The sequence below is a fragment of the Tupaia chinensis genome, unplaced genomic scaffold (genome assembly GCF_000334495.1).
Source record: "Tupaia chinensis unplaced genomic scaffold, TupChi_1.0 Scaffold147433_1, whole genome shotgun sequence".
Classification (NCBI taxonomy): domain Eukaryota; kingdom Metazoa; phylum Chordata; class Mammalia; order Scandentia; family Tupaiidae; genus Tupaia; species Tupaia belangeri.
The window spans coordinates 935,850-948,267 of NW_006207284.1; the positions used below are offsets into that span (position 1 = coordinate 935,850).

General features: G+C 44.7%; 1 protein-coding gene across 5 annotated transcripts in view; it reads left to right on the forward strand.

The window, feature by feature from the left end:
* The window catches only part of MGAT5 (alpha-1,6-mannosylglycoprotein 6-beta-N-acetylglucosaminyltransferase), a 387,858-nt gene that overhangs the window by 105,068 nt on the left and 270,372 nt on the right, over positions 1 to 12,418 (forward strand). For 2 of the 5 annotated variants that reach the window (XM_006169711.3, XM_027768763.1), the window contains exon 1: positions 8,994 to 9,070. The exons of the other annotated variants lie outside the window; for them this stretch is intronic. The gene's annotated coding sequence lies outside the window, so the exon portion shown is untranslated. Of the gene's footprint in view, positions 1 to 8,993; positions 9,071 to 12,418 lie in introns of those variants that run through there. 5 annotated transcript variants of the gene reach the window in all.

Sequence of the window (12,418 nt, forward strand, 5' to 3'; positions counted from 1 at the left end):
GACTATGAAAGAGTGCTGGCATGAGAAGCATGCTAAAGAGACCCAGGCCTCCTTACGTAAGTGAGAAATGTGATTCATCTTCCTGCTGTTTTCCTGAGACAGTTCACACTCGGTGTAGGAAGGTGATTTATGAAGACGGATTTGGCATCATTTTTTGATGCTGCTACTTTTGCCATTTCTGCTCTTTATCTCAGGGTGATCTTTGCAGTTTCTCGGGTGCTCAGCTGAGTGGGGCAGGTAGGGAAAAGAGTGAGTTCTGTGGAGGGAAATGGAGAAGACCAGACCACTGCTGTGCTTGACAGATGAGGGCCACAGGACAAGATCAGTGCTTTCCTTGTATATGACAAGAGTCTTGATTAACATAAGGATACTTTTGCCACAAAATAAAGCCATGATGGAGGTGGCAGAAGATAGTGGGAACCAGTAGCAATACGATAATGGAATGCTATTGCCTAAGGTCCTGATATCTTGTTTCTCGCGGGCTACTCTGGGGACTATATGAGAAAGCTGTTGGTTAACCTTCTAGGAGGAAAAAAGTCCCAGGCAGTTGGTATGATCCTTAGGAGCCCCATGTTGAACATACCCAACAAAGTGTTGGGTAAAAGTCCATTGAATGAGTGTGTGTGCTATTTGGATATGACTTTCAGAACTTTGAGCTATTGCTGTTATTATAAATGTGAAATCTATGTTGGGTAGAGAGGATGAACATAGTCTGAAGGAGCCTGTGCAGAGTGTAACTGACTTTTTTTTTTCTTTTTTTTAACTGTTTTTGCCTTAAGGTGTATACACTCACTAGAGAGAGAGGAAGAGAGAGAAGAGGAGAGAGAGAGAAAAAAAAAAATCTCCCCCCCCACACTAGGGGAGGATGGCCATGCCTCTGTTCCGTCTCTACCATTCTCCTCTTGGGATACTGGACATGTATCCATACCCACCCAGCGTGATTTTCAATCCACTAAGGCTGAGACATGAACTGTAGTCGGTCACGTTGGAGTCCAATGCCTTAACCATCACACTCCCTGCAGGCCCTAATATGCACGTTTTTGTAACTAAAAGGATGGAAAAGATTCTTTCGAGCATTTAGAAGTGTCCTAGGCACAATAAACCTTTGGACTTTGGTGTTACCTCATTCTGCCACTCCATCTTTTATATTACATGGAACGGAGGTGTGCAGGGCTTATAACTTTCTATATAGAGTTATTTGAGAAAATAGGTGTGGGTAGCTGAAGACCGTCCCTGAGGACTTGCATCATGGAAAGACACTGCGTCAGCCACCACTGTGGCAATGACCCTCAGCAAGCACGTTAAAAGTCCTTGACTTACTTCAAAGGGTCCATGGGAAAATGAAATTGAAGTATGAGTTTATTTCAGTGCAAAAACTTTTGAAATCCATTTGTAGTTTTCTCTTAATATGTGTTCCATGAACTTTCTGGAGACTTCCATATGGCTTAATTGGATGCTTTCTAAACTGGTACGGCTATAACCAAGGTTGATTTGATCTACCTGGCTTTTTCCATTTTAGAAGGCAAGCCTTGGGACTCACCAACTGTCCTGAATTTCTGACTTTTATTTTTTTCTACAGATTCTTGCCATAGGGTGCATGCACTCATCTGAGAGAGACAGAAGGAAAGTGAGAAGTCATCCCCCGGGTAATGGCCATACCTCAATCCCTTCTCTTCTATTCTCTCAGGATTTTGGGCATAAGTGCACACACACCCAGTGTGAGTTTCAAGCCACCAGGTCTGGTACTCAGACTGCTGTCGGCCATGTGGGAATCGCAGTACCTTAACCACCTGGCCTCAAATTTCTGAAATTTATAGTTATAAACAATAAGATTGGGTTCTTATTGACTCTGCTGCTGAGGGAAGAGGACCTTTTAGTTCTACCAGACTGAGTTCCCTGAGGGCAGAAGGCGCCTTCTGTGAGTCTACTGCTGACGCTAATACTAAGCATTTTTGTTGACTGAAGAAAAGTGAAAACATACAGAGAGTGGAAGAAAAAAGATGGATTATATATATATATTTTTAATGTCAGAGAGTACATGCACACTCATGTAAAAGAAAAAGACAGAGGCAAGAGAGAAAGCACTTTCCAATGGGGCTTTGTTACACCACAGTCTTCCCCCCCTGCCCCCTTCAATTCCTTTTCCTGTTGGGATCCTAGGCACATACACACTCTGCGCATGTAAGAGTGACTGAACCCTGGTCAGCCATGTGGGATCCAATATCCTTTGCACAATGCTTAATCCCTGCACTGTGGGGCTGGCTCAGATTATAACTTTTAAAGATTTTTTTTTTTAACCTTATCCTTTCCCAAAAGGATTTGACATCATCGCCAAAAACTGTTGTGATTTCTTGAGAGCTGGTTCACAGGACAGCTGATGCGTACTCAAGTGATACGTGATCAGTAATATTTGCTAGTGCTCTTATTATTGGCTGTCAGGAGGTGACCTGGGAAGTGGATTCTTGGTCTACTCTTCCTCTTTTCCTCCTTAAGAAAGCTTATCAAAGATGAGAGTGATGATGAATCCACACTAACAGGTTACATCACTTGCAAAATTCAGAAGCACTCTGTTCAGATACCTCACAACAGATTATGACATGTCCCATTCCTTGCCGCAGTACTATATTTATGAATGTTCTCAATGTCACATACAACAAAAACTTGCAGCCTCAGCCTCCTGGCAACTTCACTGTTGTAAGTTGGACTGTTGATTCATTCACTGCATCAGTTAGCTATTGCCACATGACAAGATGTCCCAAAACTTCATGCCTTAAAAAAGCCTGTATTGGTGTTCCCGTCTGCCAGTCAGCTGGGTGGTTCATCTGGGCTCTGCTGGGCTTCCTCATGTAACTGGCAGTTAGCATGCTGGTCCTGTGGGACTTTCTCTCCTGTTTCAGGGGTTGGCTGGCTGAGTTCGGGCTCAGAATGGACTCAGCTGGACTCCCTTCCACATAGTCTGCTATCCTGTGACAAGGTAGCCCAGGTTCCTTATGTGTGTCTTACAGATTATGTAGAAGCATGCAATACCTTTTGGTACCCAGGTTGAGAACTGGCATACTTAGACTTCTGGTGCATCTTACAGCCACAGCAAGGAGTAGGACCAGTCCAGATTCAAGGATATAGACTTTTCTTCATGGGATTTGCTGCAGACTGTCCTTGCAAGGGATACGTGTGTGTGTGTGTGTGTGTGTGTGTGTGTGTGTGTGTGGTGGTGGTGGGGGTGTTTTAGACAGAGGCTCTCTGCATCATGATCCACTTGCCTCAGCTTCTGAGTAACTTGGAAGGTAGCTGCATATCTTGTATTGCTCTCTACCAGGGTTTCACCATGTTGCCCAGGCAGGCCACAAGCTTCTAATCCTCCTGTCTCAGCTAGCTGATGGATGCCACTATACTGGGCTTTTAGGGTGAATGTGGGCCTCCTGTGTGGCCTCAGCCTACTGAACAACAGCAACTAGAACATGCTGATGGGGCCCGGAGGGGGACTCTTAACTGGGGCCATCACTGCAATCATTCTGTCACATTCTTTCACTTGTTCATTCATCCTGTAATCCTTCATGTGAGCCTCATGCAGTCCTTTATGCTCATATTCATTCTTTATGAATTAGAACTGCTGAAAGACTATATGCCATTGACTATCTAGACTCCGAGAAACCCACCACGATAAGTAAGATAACAGCCAGGCCTATAAAGTCCATTAGCAAAGGATAGGAGGAGAGAGATATGTGGACACAGTGAGATAATCTGAGTAAGTCCAAGCAAGGTGGTGTGCAAAGTGGACTGTGAACCAGAGGAAGGGGTTAACCTAACTGATGTTGGAGCAGCTGGTGGGAATGGAGCAGGTGCAAAGTTTGCCCAGGAGGCTAGAAGACCTAGGAAGTGGTTATGGAATGCTGAGTTTACTGGAGGTTGGGAGGGCAGGAGACATTATGGAAAAGCCTGCTCTGAGAGTTATCACAGCTCCGACATTGCCTCATAGATCAAAGGAATTGTTAGCAGGATTTTTTTTCCCCTTTCCCATGCCATGCTTATCTACTTTCAGAATAAGCAGGGTGACTATTGCACCCTGGTGTTTTTTCCTCATCAGAATGAGGAAGCCAGGACAGTATAGTTCTGTGAAGTCCAAACCATGCCCTGAGGCTTAGCATGGGGCCACAGTAGCATCACGAGGGTGCCTTGGGATTTTTAAAATTTTGGATGAAACACAGGGACATCTGTTGATACTACTTAAGTACTGGTAAGTTGTCTGGACCTAACTATGTAGTAAATGGAGCTTTCATTAATATTTGTTTTGGCCTAAGGTACTATGAAAAAATTACTCAACCACTAACAACACAGTACTGTGGGAATGTTCACACTCGGGAACTCCTGGTGAAGTTATTCAGAGTACTGGTTTGGATATGCCCCTGTCTCTTACTTAAAGGTGTTACCTAGAGCAAGTGAGTGAATTCCTTGACTTGTTTCCTCATCTGTAAAGTGGAGGTGGCACTCTTCTCTTGTTTTTTTTTTTTTTTAGAGAAATAACTGAATTCATATGGCTAAAGACCTCTTCGGGGAACCTGGCACAATGTAAGCACTAACAAGTGAAAGCTTTGTTATTATCATTAGTAGCAGTAGTACCATAGAACCTGGGCTGGGTGGGCCACTGAACTTCTGTGATGACAATGCAAGCACAGCCTAGGTACCCCTGTTGGACAGGAGGGCCTGCAGAGTAGTTCCCCAGCCCCTGGACAGTAAGGAGGACTGTGCTTTCTGTGTGCAAGTACACAACATAGGCAGCGTGCTGCAGCTTTATGCCTTCCCATTGACTCGTAGTTCTTCTGCAGTCTCATTCAGGAGCCCAATTTCCAAATGCAGCTCTAGTTTCAGAGCGATGTGCTCAGGCACATTCATCATATCCTCTTTCTTTCCAATTGACTCCCTCCTGACTGGTCCCCCACAACCTGTCTCTACCATCAATGGCTCAGACAGAAGGAACATCATATGTGGTCTCTGCTTTGTTTCCTGCTCAAATAGAGAGGAGTAGAGTGGCATGATCATGGTGTGTGTGTGTGGTGTCGGTGCGGGGAGGTGCAAATGCCCGAAAATCTTGACACACCGGGAAGGCTTTAGGCTGTCATTAAGAGTTGACTTGGATGGCTTGGACATCTCACTGTGCCCCATTTCCAGTCGGTCTTCTCTTTTTTCCTAAGTGGGTACTGAGTTAGATTTTTGCTGTCCACAGAGTGCATATGTGTGTGTGTGTGCACTGCTATCATGTTTCGCTCCCTATCTTGGATCTGCCTCTTCCCTGTTAGCCCCACCCCTGCCTTCAACACAGTCTACTTGTTCACCTTGTGCCCAGGGAACTTGCTCCTTTTCTCACGTCCTCCAATGTCACTCTGCCTTTCCCTCTGACTTGCTGCTGGAGTTGACCGTGGCCTCATAGCTCATTCTGATCATGTTCTTTTGGATTCTGCCAAATCTCTTTTGCATTTGTTTTTCCCCTCAGCACTCTGTTAGCCACAATTCAGTGAGCCCTTTCTGAGCTAATTTTTTTCCCATTTGCTTTTTAATTAGTTTTCTTTTCCTGCTTCTCCACCCTATCCTGCAGTCCTTGTGTGGACAACCAATATGAGTTCCACACTTTCCTGTGTCGTTTTAAGAAATTGCGGGTTAGAGCAATGCAGGTTACACTGTTCCCAAGGTTATGGCTTTGTCTAGAGATTTTTGGTTTTGTTCATTTGCAATCTCGCTCTCTATTAATAAGGTATGTGTCCAGTTTGCAGGCATTGCATGAACTGACTGCCTTAAGTTTCTAGAGGCAGCATCTCCTGTGGCATATTTGTCCGAAAGGATTTGTATTTTAAAAATAAAGTGCTCTAAATGTTAACCTTACCTTTAAAAAGAAGCCTTTTGGAGCTTGAGGATGGGGAGCCCACTTCCTTTTATAGATGAGGTTCAGGTACAATCTGTGAACCTCTAAAACGTACACTTTTAGTGAAGAGTATTCATAGCTTTGATCAGATCCCCGTAGGAGTCTGTGGCCCCCAAATATTAGAAAGCCTACAGAAATTTGAAATTATAATGTGTGATTGGAAAGGGAAGGACAGGGGCCCCAGGAGTGTACAGAAACCTGTTTCTAATGAGGATAAAGACTTTATTAGGCACCAGGAGGTGAAGAAGTCCAGATATCCAAAACCATGGCATCTGAAACAATAATGATAAAGAAGATTGAGATATGCTTTTTAGAGTTTCCTTCCAATACTACTTCTTACCCCTTATGGTTGACTACTGATAGATGCTGAATGGAATAGAAGAAAAGCGTTGTTGCCTTAGGAATTACCAATCTAAAGACACCACATCAGTCTCTGTCCTCTGACAAGTTAATTCCACTAACTCTAGGAACATGGTGTCAGCTCCAAGGAAAACTGATAAGGATGGGTCTGGGCTGGCATGCCAAGGTTCTTGCTACTACAGGATGGGTCCCAAACTGGTTGCGTCGGCAACATCTGGAGACTCGTTAGAATTATAGTCTCCTTAGGTCCACAGGCTCTGAATCTGCAGACTAACTGGATCTCCAGCTGATTCATAAGAACATTAATATTCAAGGAGCCAAGTACTCGGGTCAGCCTGCTTCATGAGCAGCAGCGGTAGCCAAGTCTCTCAAGGTCATTGTGTGGTAGGCATGTTCCGGATCAGGTTCTGATTTCCTGTCTTTTTCATGATAAATTCTCCCACAAAGTGATTTAGATATATTTACATGTTGATAATGTGATCTGTTTTGTACCTTTCTATGGGTGCTTTATTTGCAAACATGTGGGTGAGCAGAAATATCCTTTACTGGCTGTCGGCCTTGAAGTCTAGGAATGGAGTGTGTGTGGGGGGGCACTATGATGCCATCAGCATGTAGTCACTATAGAAGGGCTAGAGAGTCCAGTAGTAAAACACTGCTTCTGCTTTTGAGACGGGGGCAGTTTGCCTCAGTGTATTACATCTTGTGATAGCATGCTGGGCCAGAGCAGGGAGAGTGAAGTTCTTGTCACACCGCTGTGGTGTCACTGACACCGCAATACATAGATAGGTGGACAACCCCTGTACAATACATTTTTAAAGCATTACCAGACTTCTGACCTCTTCATGGAACTACCCTGATTCCTCTTCAGACTGCATGAATAGCAGCTTTTGTATTTTATAGTGACTTAAATAGTCATTTGTTTGGTTACTAACCTGCTGGTGTGTACCCCAAGAGGATTCATTGTTGAGTGGTGGTTCTACTGCTGTGCCACTTGGCTAAGGATCCCTGCTTCCTATTAAGTAGAATGACTTCTTGCTATGACATTTGTGAATCAAGTGAAAGACATTTTCTAATCTTGATGCCTTGCCTTTCAGATTGCATGATCACTAATCCTTGAAGCAGAATTAACTTCATTTGCAGATTTAGGAGGTGGATTTTGGCTCCTTATCTCTCCCTCTCTCTTTTGAAGTTAATTTTTCTGGGAGAAACAGGCAGTGATCTTGCACCCAGCCCCACACTCTGAACTCTTCTAGTTGGCCATGACCAAGGGTGCACCTGGAATCCAAATCCTAGTCGTCCATGTGGCTCCAACATTGCAGAGTCATGCCCTACTGCCTGTGTCACTCTAACTGGGCCAATTTTGATTCTCTTGATGCACGAAACTTAAGAGTTTTGTGAATAGAGAAGCAGTTAATCTATAGTATTTATACTTTCTTCTCACAGGTGTGGGACAGAAACTCTGGGAAACCAGATAGTCTTGTAATCCACCTATAGCTTTTTAAACAAACAAACTAGAAGCTTTATTTTCATACTCTGACTTGCTCTTCCATACTCCTTAGAGTCAGATAAACTTAGATCCCGATTCTGTAATCACTTACTAGCTAGGTGAGCTTTGGAAGTGCAGCTATGTACCCCTCGTGTGTGAAGTGGGTAGCAAATATTTTTACATGAAATGAAGTATAGGCAGAAGGCCACTTGGCATTCACGAAGTCTTTCATCTGGTATGAGCTCCTACTAGTAGCAAGCACAGCTGCTGAGAACTAGGGAGTAGGAATTGCATAGAGATAGGCTTATGAATCAAAACAGTACACATAACTAGTTCTTAAGAGCTTCTAGTCTTTGAATGTATGGCTAAACTGAAATGACAGCAGGGCCAAGGCAGGTCACACAGATTCACAAAGCAGCCTGCATGGGTTCTATGGCAAATTGGAGAACCACGTCCCAGCTCCCCATTCCTGCCAAAGTGACCTGGTAGGAAAAGGTCATCACAAAGTTCATGGATGATCGGTGTTGTAACACAGTGGTTAAGTGCTACGTAGAGGGAGCTGGATCCAACATGACTGACCAGGGTCCGAACCCTAGTCCTGGGGACTTGAAAAACATACTGGGCTTTTATGCACTTATCCAGGATTGTACAGGTGGAGAAATGGAGGGAGAAAAAGGATTGTGGTATAACTAGGCTGTTGAGGGTAATCATTCATATTCATATTCATTCTCTCGCTGTCTCTCTTGTGCCTATGTGCCTTCTGTCCTATCCCCCAAATAGTTCATGGAAAATATGTATGTTAAGAAACTGTACATGGATTTCAGAAATTTTCACAACAAAATGAACTCTTACACTGATTCTATTTTCCTGTGAACTTTCTGAAGTCCCCTAATACTGTTTGATTTTTTTTTCAGAAAAGGCCAGAAACTTTGTTAAATGTTAAAAATGTTGTTAACTAATTAAAAACAAAATTTTCCTGACCTGTGATTTCTTCACTAGCATCGACATATGTAACTTTGATGGCCTGCCTTCTTTGACCCGTCAGTAGTACACAGACATGGGCCTGATCCCCCACCCCAACTTGTGTCCTACCAAGAAGACATACAGATTTGTTTCCCAGGGCCCTGCCTCCACCCTCCTCATTGTGAATCATAAACTGTAACAATGAGCAGCTTGACCCTGGGCTTGTGCTTGTCTGTAAAACAAAACAATTTAAAAGGCCCATACGGGCTTGAGTTCTGGTATGGCCTCTTTACTACTCTGTTCTAATCGCTGCATCTATCAAAAGCCAAAGTTGAAAACCTGAAATAGTAAGTTGTAGAGACTAGCTATTCCTGGCAGGCGGAACCTACATTTATATTCATTCTCTGCAGGGTTTACAATTTATGAGCACTTGAATACTGAGCTACAAATTACTGCCTAAAACAAACAAATAAAATATAGCACTTCTTGAAAAGAATATTGGCACCAAGCTCTTTGTTAGTTTTACTTTTTTTTTATAGGCTGGATTCTAGAAAAACTAAACTCGATAGACTCCATGTCTACTTTCCTTTAAATTGTAGTGTATGGTTCCTAAGGATGAAGCTGACTGGGAAGGCCTCCTCAAGAAGAGAAGGCCCGTGTTGACTTTAGGATACTCGTTAGCTGTGATTTTCCTTAGCATTTTAAATGGCCTCAGATGATTCCGATACAGTGGAGTGAGCAGGGACCTAAATTCCTTAGTCAGTTCCATATATTTTGGAGTGGCAACTGCTAGAACTAAAGGAGTTGTTCTCCCAATGACTATGGAGCATGATGGGAGGGGGAAAAGCCACTTTTTTGTTTGTTTTTCCTCTCAGACTAGGACCAAGTTATATAGCTTTTACACACCTGCCGGCCATTAGGTAGACAAAACACAGCCTGGCTTAAAGGCTCGAGACAGGGAAGAGTTGGACCCCGAAAATAACAGGCTCGTGGTGGTGACTTCAAGTGAGAATATTGGCACAAAAGGGGAAGGATTTGTACAGAGCCAGCAATCTTTTTATTAGAGGAAAGGCTGGAATATTTGTCGTTGTGTTAAGGCATTTATCAGAAGATCACAGCATTTGTGTGTCATCAGTCACAGCAATGTCACCCTTTGTTACTCCGTAATATGTGTTAGTGACGGGGTGTGTGTGCTTAGGAGAGTAGGAAGAGAAGAATAAATTGGACAATAAGAACAATGTTCCTGAGCCACCTGGTGACATGGTGATTAAAGTGTGGGATCCCACATGGCCAACTGTGCAGTTGGAATCTTGCACCCGGTGGCTTGAAAAACAGGTTGGGCTTGTGTGCGTGTGTACCCAAAATTTCAAGAGAATGGAGAAGAAGAGAGCTCCTTGGGAAGATTTCTCACTTTCCCTCACTCCCTGTCTATCTCACTTTGGCAAGTACACGTGTCTTATAGCAAACCAAGAAGAGAACGATGTTCCTTTTGAGGGAGAGAGATCACACTTTTGTTTTCATTTCGCTATAGTGCACATGTGCTCCCTGGAGAGAGAGGGGGATGGGGAGAAGGTGAGAAAGCATCTCCTGCAGGGGGGATGATCACACCACAATCTCTTCTCCCACATTCTCCTGTCAGGATTTTGGGTACGTATGCACCTGTGCCCAATGTCTCTGTCCAGCAGCTCTTCATGCAGGGGAAACATAGGATCACATGACTGGGTTTGTGATGGGACATATGGCCATCTGACTGGGGCAGAGCCAAGCAGAGCCAAGCATCTGATGTGGCTGAGCGGTGGCTGCCCCTGTTGCCTACAGTGAGCTGAATCTGAGTTCCATGCAGTCAGCCATGTGGAATCCAGCTGCCTTAACCACCATGCCATTGGCTGACCTGACATATCGCACCTTTAAATGGTTATAACACGGAGTGATCGTTAAATGAGTTGTTTGGTGAGGAGTGGCTGTAATCATTAAACCACATTCCTCAATGTGCATGGGTGTGTGTGTGGGGAGAATGCTTCCTGTATGTCAGTGTGTGGGGCAACTGTCCACAGGTTAGAAGACCCTTATAAGCTTTCTTAGTGTCTTCTCATGTAGAATTTATTTTTCACGTGGGGACATCATTTCTTATAGGGAGGTTATTGCACAATGAAATGAATAGCTGTATGATTTCTTTCTTTTTAAAAAAATTAAGCCTATTCATTTATTTCTCCCCTGAGGGAGAAAGGCAGCATCTATAAGGAATACTGCTGCTATGATCTGCCCCCAGCCTTCAGCCAACCCTCAATTATGGGCAAGCATGTGCCCAGCATACTCAGGGAAGTCTCTGGACTTGACCCTGGAATCTTCCCACATGAGACGTTCTTGCAGCACATCTGTCATACCACTAATGCTACCATAAGCTGCATGTCGCGCTCTCCCACCTTCTGGAGTTCAGTTTGTTTTAAGGGAATGCTAGAAGCCGAGGCCTCTGGATCCTGTGTGGAGTGTCTCTGTCCAGCAGCTCTTCATGCAGGGGAAACATGGGGTCATCTGACCGGGACAGAGCCAAGCATCTGACGTGGCTGAGTGGTGGCTGACCCTGTTGCCTACGGTGCCATGCTGTCCATCCGATATCTGAGGCCAGGAGAGGAAGGAGGAATTTCCCCACTAGACAAGAAGCCTGCTCTGCCAACAGGATCTGATGCAGCCATTGCCCATAGGACCTTCAGGAGCCGTCCTCATCCTGTCACAGATCAGCCCCTCCACCTTTCTGTCTTGGTGACTGATGTGCCACCCTCCCCTCAGCCATCTCAGCTGGAAGCATAGTGGTCATTTGAGACTCCTCTCGTTAGTCACCATCCTCTGCCCTGACAATTCCCCTCTTTTGTGTTTCTACTGGTCTCTACCTACCATGACTGCCACCACCGTGTTCAGCCCTTTGAGGACCCCTTTCTCACCTGGATTTGCCTGAGTCACCCTCACTGGGCTCCAGCCTCACCCCCGTCAAATCTGCCTTTGACAGTAGCAGCCAGGGTCAGACATGGCGGTCTCACCACTCTTGAGCAATTCACGTCACTTGTGATGATAGTTCTCATTAAACAAGAGGACTTTCAGAATCATCTGGGGGCCCTTTTCAAAGTACTCAAGTGGGGAGCCCATCTTGAACCCATGAGCAGAAAAGGGGGATTCTGGGAAAGTGCTTCTGCAGCCTAAAAATTCTCCCCATCAGGAAGATACCCAGGAAGTAATGCTGAAAATTGTTTTATTTTGAAAGAATTATTTCCCAGGAAGTTGTAAAAATCATACAATCCCACGAGCCTGCATTCCCTCAGTGGTGCTATTTTATTTAAGTTGAGAGAGAGGAAGAGACTCTTGCCAGGGTCTGGCCACGCTGCATCACCCCCACCACCAGACTTCTGCCAACCAGGATCAGGTCCATATCCTACATGTTCAGGTTGATCCCGGATATGTGGGCCTCCCTTATGGCTCCAGTATTGCACAGTGGCACCCTCCTGGCTGCACCACTGTGACTGGTCCTAGGTACAGTCCAAACCAGAAAGCCGACATGGAAAGGTTACCGTTACGTAATGGCAGACCTGAATAATACTGTTCTGTTTTGTTTTGGTTTGATTTTTAAAGTTTATTTTCTTACGTATGAGAGAGAGGGAGACAGGGTCCTCATGCCACGGTCCTCTCCCCAGTCATGCAGCCAG